The sequence below is a fragment of the Pristiophorus japonicus genome, unplaced genomic scaffold (genome assembly GCF_044704955.1).
Source record: "Pristiophorus japonicus isolate sPriJap1 unplaced genomic scaffold, sPriJap1.hap1 HAP1_SCAFFOLD_4324, whole genome shotgun sequence".
Taxonomy (NCBI): Eukaryota; Metazoa; Chordata; class Chondrichthyes; family Pristiophoridae; genus Pristiophorus; species Pristiophorus japonicus.
The window spans coordinates 1-7,022 of NW_027254229.1; the positions used below are offsets into that span (position 1 = coordinate 1).

The 7,022-nt window shown below is 48.3% G+C and overlaps 8 non-coding genes across 8 annotated transcripts; 4 read left to right on the forward strand and 4 right to left on the reverse strand.

Annotated features, from left to right (window-relative positions):
• Window positions 1-400: 400 nt before the first annotated feature.
• Window positions 401-519, reverse strand: trnal-caa (transfer RNA leucine (anticodon CAA)). The gene is made up of 2 exons: window positions 482-519; window positions 401-446 (listed from the first exon to the last, which is right to left on the reverse strand). It is a non-coding gene; the product is annotated as a tRNA-Leu (tRNA).
• Window positions 520-1,144: 625 nt separating this feature from the next.
• On the forward strand, window positions 1,145-1,226 carry trnal-aag (transfer RNA leucine (anticodon AAG)). Its single transcript has one exon. It is a non-coding gene; the product is annotated as a tRNA-Leu (tRNA).
• Window positions 1,227-2,162: 936 nt separating this feature from the next.
• Window positions 2,163-2,281, reverse strand: trnal-caa (transfer RNA leucine (anticodon CAA)). Its single transcript has 2 exons — window positions 2,244-2,281; window positions 2,163-2,208 (listed from the first exon to the last, which is right to left on the reverse strand). It is a non-coding gene; the product is annotated as a tRNA-Leu (tRNA).
• A 625-nt stretch (window positions 2,282-2,906) lies between these two features.
• Window positions 2,907-2,988, forward strand: trnal-aag (transfer RNA leucine (anticodon AAG)). Its single transcript has one exon. It is a non-coding gene; the product is annotated as a tRNA-Leu (tRNA).
• Window positions 2,989-3,924: 936 nt separating this feature from the next.
• On the reverse strand, window positions 3,925-4,043 carry trnal-caa (transfer RNA leucine (anticodon CAA)). Its single transcript has 2 exons — window positions 4,006-4,043; window positions 3,925-3,970 (listed from the first exon to the last, which is right to left on the reverse strand). It is a non-coding gene; the product is annotated as a tRNA-Leu (tRNA).
• Window positions 4,044-4,668: 625 nt separating this feature from the next.
• Window positions 4,669-4,750, forward strand: trnal-aag (transfer RNA leucine (anticodon AAG)). The gene has a single exon. It is a non-coding gene; the product is annotated as a tRNA-Leu (tRNA).
• A 910-nt stretch (window positions 4,751-5,660) lies between these two features.
• On the reverse strand, window positions 5,661-5,779 carry trnal-caa (transfer RNA leucine (anticodon CAA)). Its single transcript has 2 exons — window positions 5,742-5,779; window positions 5,661-5,706 (listed from the first exon to the last, which is right to left on the reverse strand). It is a non-coding gene; the product is annotated as a tRNA-Leu (tRNA).
• Window positions 5,780-6,404: 625 nt separating this feature from the next.
• trnal-aag (transfer RNA leucine (anticodon AAG)) lies at window positions 6,405-6,486 on the forward strand. The gene has a single exon. It is a non-coding gene; the product is annotated as a tRNA-Leu (tRNA).
• Window positions 6,487-7,022: the final 536 nt, after the last annotated feature.

Here is a 7,022-nt window from a genome sequence, read left to right on the forward strand (position 1 = left end):
TTGAGCAGCCTTTGTGTGGAAGAAATCTCATTCTTTGACAGTGGTGCCCTTTTTCTGAGAACCACCACTGTCTGCAGTGGGATTGAAAGCCACAGTACGAGAAAGCAACGTGGAATTCAGCAACGCGGGAGGATAAAAATGTCATGCTTTGAGTCTGCTGCTTTTTAGTGTGGGAATGGGTTGAAAGGAGAAGTCTGATTTTAAACCCTATCCCCGAGAACAGGGTTAGAATGTGATAAGTTTAGAGAGCAAAACAAGTTGGTCTGTGGGCGGTGCGGTGCCTTTCGCTTATTGGCAAACGCCAATAGCGTTGAGGAGCTTGAGGTGACCACTTGCAAATTTAAAGCCAGTTGAGCAGGCTTTTTGACGCTGGCTGGCATTTGTCTGGATAAAAAGTTAATGTCAGAAGTGGGATTCGAACCCACGCCCCTAGAAAGGGACCAGAATACACCAACCTTTGGTAAGGTAAGGATTAACAGTCCTTGAGTCTGGCGCCTTAGACCACTCGGCCATCCTGACAATGGTCGTGCAGCAGCTGCAGGAAAATGTGCTGCAAATTCTGCACACTTACTGAGCAGCCTCACAATTCTTCCTCCTGTGCAAACACACAACGCACACATTCTTACGACAGGACTTAACAGGCAGCGCCAGTCATTAAGTTCATCATCCCTGCAATGCAACCAACATTCAAACACAGGTATTTCTCGCAACAGCTCGCATTTTGTCAGCTATCGGGTAACATTTTCTGTATTGTATTTCGAAAGCGCCTTTCATGACCGAACGACGTCCCAAGGCGCTTCACAGCCAATGAAGTATTGTAAAAGTGAAGGCACTGTTGCAATGTGGGGAACGCCGCAGCCAGTTTGCACACAGCAAGATCCCACAAACGGCAATGTGATCATGACCAGATAATCTGGTTTTGTCAGTGATGTTGATGTCGGAATAAATATTGAATGAAGGTTGTAACTGCTTCGTTCCAACGTGCACCTAATTACTGGTGTTGCCCTGTGGACCTGTATGCTGCAAAATCATTTCTCGAGAGTTTACCGTCTGCCACTTCAATGGCCTTGATTATTATCTTGCCCAAAGCAAAGTCACATTTCACTCACCGGTCACTAGTTCCAGAACGGAAACTGCTGCCAGTGGTAGCGTGGCCGATCGGTCTAAGGCGCTGGATTAAGGCTCCCGTCTCTTCGGAGGCGTGGGTTCGAATCCCACCGCTGCCAGAATTTGTGGCGTGTAATATTTGCGCCCCTTCACCGCGAGCCATGAAGCAGTCGGCTCCCGCTGTGTTGTGATATGACTATTTTGGTGTGGAAAAGAGGTTGAGCTGAGAACGGTGCCTTCAGTTTGTTGGCAAACCGTTGAAGAGTTTGATGTTGCCACTTGTAAATTGAAGGCCAGTTCAACAGGCCTTTTGACGCTGGCTGCATTTGTGTGGGGAAAAATGTCACGTCAGAGGTGGGATTGCAACCCACGCCCCTAGAAAGGGACCGGAATTCGCCGACCTTTGGTCAGTTAAGGATTAACAGTCTTTGAGTCTGGCGCCTCACTCCACTCGGCCTTCCTGACACTATTGTGCCCTTGGCCGTAAGCATCAGTCTGAGCATTGAAAGGCCTCGGTCCACCAAGGCATCGACTCTGGCAACTTTCACATGCTAATACCTGACTTGTTTGGCTCTGGTGCCTTTTATACTGGCAAAATGTGTTAATGTCGGAAGTAACATTGCAAGTAATTCCCTGCCTGAGGAACGGAGCAGATTTGAGCAGCCTTTGTGTGGAAGAAATCTCATTCTTTGACAGTGGTGCCCTTTTTCTGAGAACCACCACTGTCTGCAGTGGGATTGAAAGCCACAGTACGAGAAAGCAACGTGGAATTCAGCAACGCGGGAGGATAAAAATGTCATGCTTTGAGTCTGCTGCTTTTTAGTGTGGGAATGGGTTGAAAGGAGAAGTCTGATTTTAAACCCTATCCCCGAGAACAGGGTTAGAATGTGATAAGTTTAGAGAGCAAAACAAGTTGGTCTGTGGGCGGTGCGGTGCCTTTCGCTTATTGGCAAACGCCAATAGCGTTGAGGAGCTTGAGGTGACCACTTGCAAATTTAAAGCCAGTTGAGCAGGCTTTTTGACGCTGGCTGGCATTTGTCTGGATAAAAAGTTAATGTCAGAAGTGGGATTCGAACCCACGCCCCTAGAAAGGGACCAGAATACACCAACCTTTGGTAAGGTAAGGATTAACAGTCCTTGAGTCTGGCGCCTTAGACCACTCGGCCATCCTGACAATGGTCGTGCAGCAGCTGCAGGAAAATGTGCTGCAAATTCTGCACACTTACTGAGCAGCCTCACAATTCTTCCTCCTGTGCAAACACACAACGCACACATTCTTACGACAGGACTTAACAGGCAGCGCCAGTCATTAAGTTCATCATCCCTGCAATGCAACCAACATTCAAACACAGGTATTTCTCGCAACAGCTCGCATTTTGTCAGCTATCGGGTAACATTTTCTGTATTGTATTTCGAAAGCGCCTTTCATGACCGAACGACGTCCCAAGGCGCTTCACAGCCAATGAAGTATTGTAAAAGTGAAGGCACTGTTGCAATGTGGGGAACGCCGCAGCCAGTTTGCACACAGCAAGATCCCACAAACGGCAATGTGATCATGACCAGATAATCTGGTTTTGTCAGTGACGTTGATGTCGGAATAAATATTGAATGAAGGTTGTAACTGCTTCGTTCCAACGTGCACCTAATTACTGGTGTTGCCCTGTGGACCTGTATGCTGCAAAATCATTTCTCGAGAGTTTACCGTCTGCCACTTCAATGGCCTTGATTATTATCTTGCCCAAAGCAAAGTCACATTTCACTCACCGGTCACTAGTTCCAGAACGGAAACTGCTGCCAGTGGTAGCGTGGCCGAGCGGTCTAAGGCGCTGGATTAAGGCTCCAGTCTCTTCGGAGGCGTGGGTTCGAATCCCACCGCTGCCAGAATTTGTGGCGTGTAATATTTGCGCCCCTTCACCGCGAGCCATGAAGCAGTCGGCTCCCGCTGTGTTGTGATATGACTATTTTGGTGTGGAAAAGAGGTTGAGCTGAGAACGGTGCCTTCAGTTTGTTGGCAAACCGTTGAAGAGTTTGATGTTGCCACTTGTAAATTGAAGGCCAGTTCAACAGGCCTTTTGACGCTGGCTGCATTTGTGTGGGGAAAAATGTCACGTCAGAGGTGGGATTGCAACCCACGCCCCTAGAAAGGGACCGGAATTCGCCGACCTTTGGTCAGTTAAGGATTAACAGTCTTTGAGTCTGGCGCCTCACTCCACTCGGCCTTCCTGACACTATTGTGCCCTTGGCCGTAAGCATCAGTCTGAGCATTGAAAGGCCTCGGTCCACCAAGGCATCGACTCTGGCAACTTTCACATGCTAATACCTGACTTGTTTGGCTCTGGTGCCTTTTATACTGGCAAAATGTGTTAATGTCGGAAGTAACATTGCAAGTAATTCCCTGCCTGAGGAACGGAGCAGATTTGAGCAGCCTTTGTGTGGAAGAAATCTCATTCTTTGACAGTGGTGCCCTTTTTCTGAGAACCACCACTGTCTGCAGTGGGATTGAAAGCCACAGTACGAGAAAGCAACGTGGAATTCAGCAACGCGGGAGGATAAAAATGTCATGCTTTGAGTCTGCTGCTTTTTAGTGTGGGAATGGGTTGAAAGGAGAAGTCTGATTTTAAACCCTATCCCCGAGAACAGGGTTAGAATGTGATAAGTTTAGAGAGCAAAACAAGTTGGTCTGTGGGCGGTGCGGTGCCTTTCGCTTATTGGCAAACGCCAATAGCGTTGAGGAGCTTGAGGTGACCACTTGCAAATTTAAAGCCAGTTGAGCAGGCTTTTTGACGCTGGCTGGCATTTGTCTGGATAAAAAGTTAATGTCAGAAGTGGGATTCGAACCCACGCCCCTAGAAAGGGACCAGAATACACCAACCTTTGGTAAGGTAAGGATTAACAGTCCTTGAGTCTGGCGCCTTAGACCACTCGGCCATCCTGACAATGGTCGTGCAGCAGCTGCAGGAAAATGTGCTGCAAATTCTGCACACTTACTGAGCAGCCTCACAATTCTTCCTCCTGTGCAAACACACAACGCACACATTCTTACGACAGGACTTAACAGGCAGCGCCAGTCATTAAGTTCATCATCCCTGCAATGCAACCAACATTCAAACACAGGTATTTCTCGCAACAGCTCGCATTTTGTCAGCTATCGGGTAACATTTTCTGTATTGTATTTCGAAAGCGCCTTTCATGACCGAACGACGTCCCAAGGCGCTTCACAGCCAATGAAGTATTGTAAAAGTGAAGGCACTGTTGCAATGTGGGGAACGCCGCAGCCAGTTTGCACACAGCAAGATCCCACAAACGGCAATGTGATCATGACCAGATAATCTGGTTTTGTCAGTGACGTTGATGTCGGAATAAATATTGAATGAAGGTTGTAACTGCTTCGTTCCAACGTGCACCTAATTACTGGTGTTGCCCTGTGGACCTGTATGCTGCAAAATCATTTCTCGAGAGTTTACCGTCTGCCACTTCAATGGCCTTGATTATTATCTTGCCCAAAGCAAAGTCACATTTCACTCACCGGTCACTAGTTCCAGAACGGAAACTGCTGCCAGTGGTAGCGTGGCCGAGCGGTCTAAGGCGCTGGATTAAGGCTCCAGTCTCTTCGGAGGCGTGGGTTCGAATCCCACCGCTGCCAGAATTTGTGGCGTGTAATATTTGCGCCCCTTCACCGCGAGCCATGAAGCAGTCGGCTCCCGCTGTGTTGTGATATGACTATTTTGGTGTGGAAAAGAGGTTGAGCTGAGAACGGTGCCTTCAGTTTGTTGCCACTTGTAAATTGAAGGCCAGTTCAACAGGCCTTTTGACGCTGGCTGCATTTGTGTGGGGAAAAATGTCACGTCAGAGGTGGGATTGCAACCCACGCCCCTAGAAAGGGACCGGAATTCGCCGACCTTTGGTCAGTTAAGGATTAACAGTCTTTGAGTCTGGCGCCTCACTCCACTCGGCCTTCCTGACACTATTGTGCCCTTGGCCGTAAGCATCAGTCTGAGCATTGAAAGGCCTCGGTCCACCAAGGCATCGACTCTGGCAACTTTCACATGCTAATACCTGACTTGTTTGGCTCTGGTGCCTTTTATACTGGCAAAATGTGTTAATGTCGGAAGTAACATTGCAAGTAATTCCCTGCCTGAGGAACGGAGCAGATTTGAGCAGCCTTTGTGTGGAAGAAATCTCATTCTTTGACAGTGGTGCCCTTTTTCTGAGAACCACCACTGTCTGCAGTGGGATTGAAAGCCACAGTACGAGAAAGCAACGTGGAATTCAGCAACGCGGGAGGATAAAAATGTCATGCTTTGAGTCTGCTGCTTTTTAGTGTGGGAATGGGTTGAAAGGAGAAGTCTGATTTTAAACCCTATCCCCGAGAACAGGGTTAGAATGTGATAAGTTTAGAGAGCAAAACAAGTTGGTCTGTGGGCGGTGCGGTGCCTTTCGCTTATTGGCAAACGCCAATAGCGTTGAGGAGCTTGAGGTGACCACTTGCAAATTTAAAGCCAGTTGAGCAGGCTTTTTGACGCTGGCTGGCATTTGTCTGGATAAAAAGTTAATGTCAGAAGTGGGATTCGAACCCACGCCCCTAGAAAGGGACCAGAATACACCAACCTTTGGTAAGGTAAGGATTAACAGTCCTTGAGTCTGGCGCCTTAGACCACTCGGCCATCCTGACAATGGTCGTGCAGCAGCTGCAGGAAAATGTGCTGCAAATTCTGCACACTTACTGAGCAGCCTCACAATTCTTCCTCCTGTGCAAACACACAACGCACACATTCTTACGACAGGACTTAACAGGCAGCGCCAGTCATTAAGTTCATCATCCCTGCAATGCAACCAACATTCAAACACAGGTATTTCTCGCAACAGCTCGCATTTTGTCAGCTATCGGGTAACATTTTCTGTATTGTATTTCGAAAGCGCCTTTCATGACCGAACGACGTCCCAAGGCGCTTCACAGCCAATGAAGTATTGTAAAAGTGAAGGCACTGTTGCAATGTGGGGAACGCCGCAGCCAGTTTGCACACAGCAAGATCCCACAAACGGCAATGTGATCATGACCAGATAATCTGGTTTTGTCAGTGATGTTGATGTCGGAATAAATATTGAATGAAGGTTGTAACTGCTTCGTTCCAACGTGCACCTAATTACTGGTGTTGCCCTGTGGACCTGTATGCTGCAAAATCATTTCTCGAGAGTTTACCGTCTGCCACTTCAATGGCCTTGATTATTATCTTGCCCAAAGCAAAGTCACATTTCACTCACCGGTCACTAGTTCCAGAACGGAAACTGCTGCCAGTGGTAGCGTGGCCGATCGGTCTAAGGCGCTGGATTAAGGCTCCCGTCTCTTCGGAGGCGTGGGTTCGAATCCCACCGCTGCCAGAATTTGTGGCGTGTAATATTTGCGCCCCTTCACCGCGAGCCATGAAGCAGTCGGCTCCCGCTGTGTTGTGATATGACTATTTTGGTGTGGAAAAGAGGTTGAGCTGAGAACGGTGCCTTCAGTTTGTTGGCAAACCGTTGAAGAGTTTGATGTTGCCACTTGTAAATTGAAGGCCAGTTCAACAGGCCTTTTGACGCTGGCTGCATTTGTGTGGGGAAAAATGTCACGTCAGAGGTGGGATTGCAACCCACGCCCCTAGAAAGGGACCGGAATTCGCCGACCTTTGGTCAGTTAAGGATTAACAGTCTTTGAGTCTGGCGCCTCACTCCACTCGGCCTTCCTGACACTATTGTGCCCTTGGCCGTAAGCATCAGTCTGAGCATTGAAAGGCCTCGGTCCACCAAGGCATCGACTCTGGCAACTTTCACATGCTAATACCTGACTTGTTTGGCTCTGGTGCCTTTTATACTGGCAAAATGTGTTAATGTCGGAAGTAACATTGCAAGTAATTCCCTGCCTGAGGAACGGAGCAGAT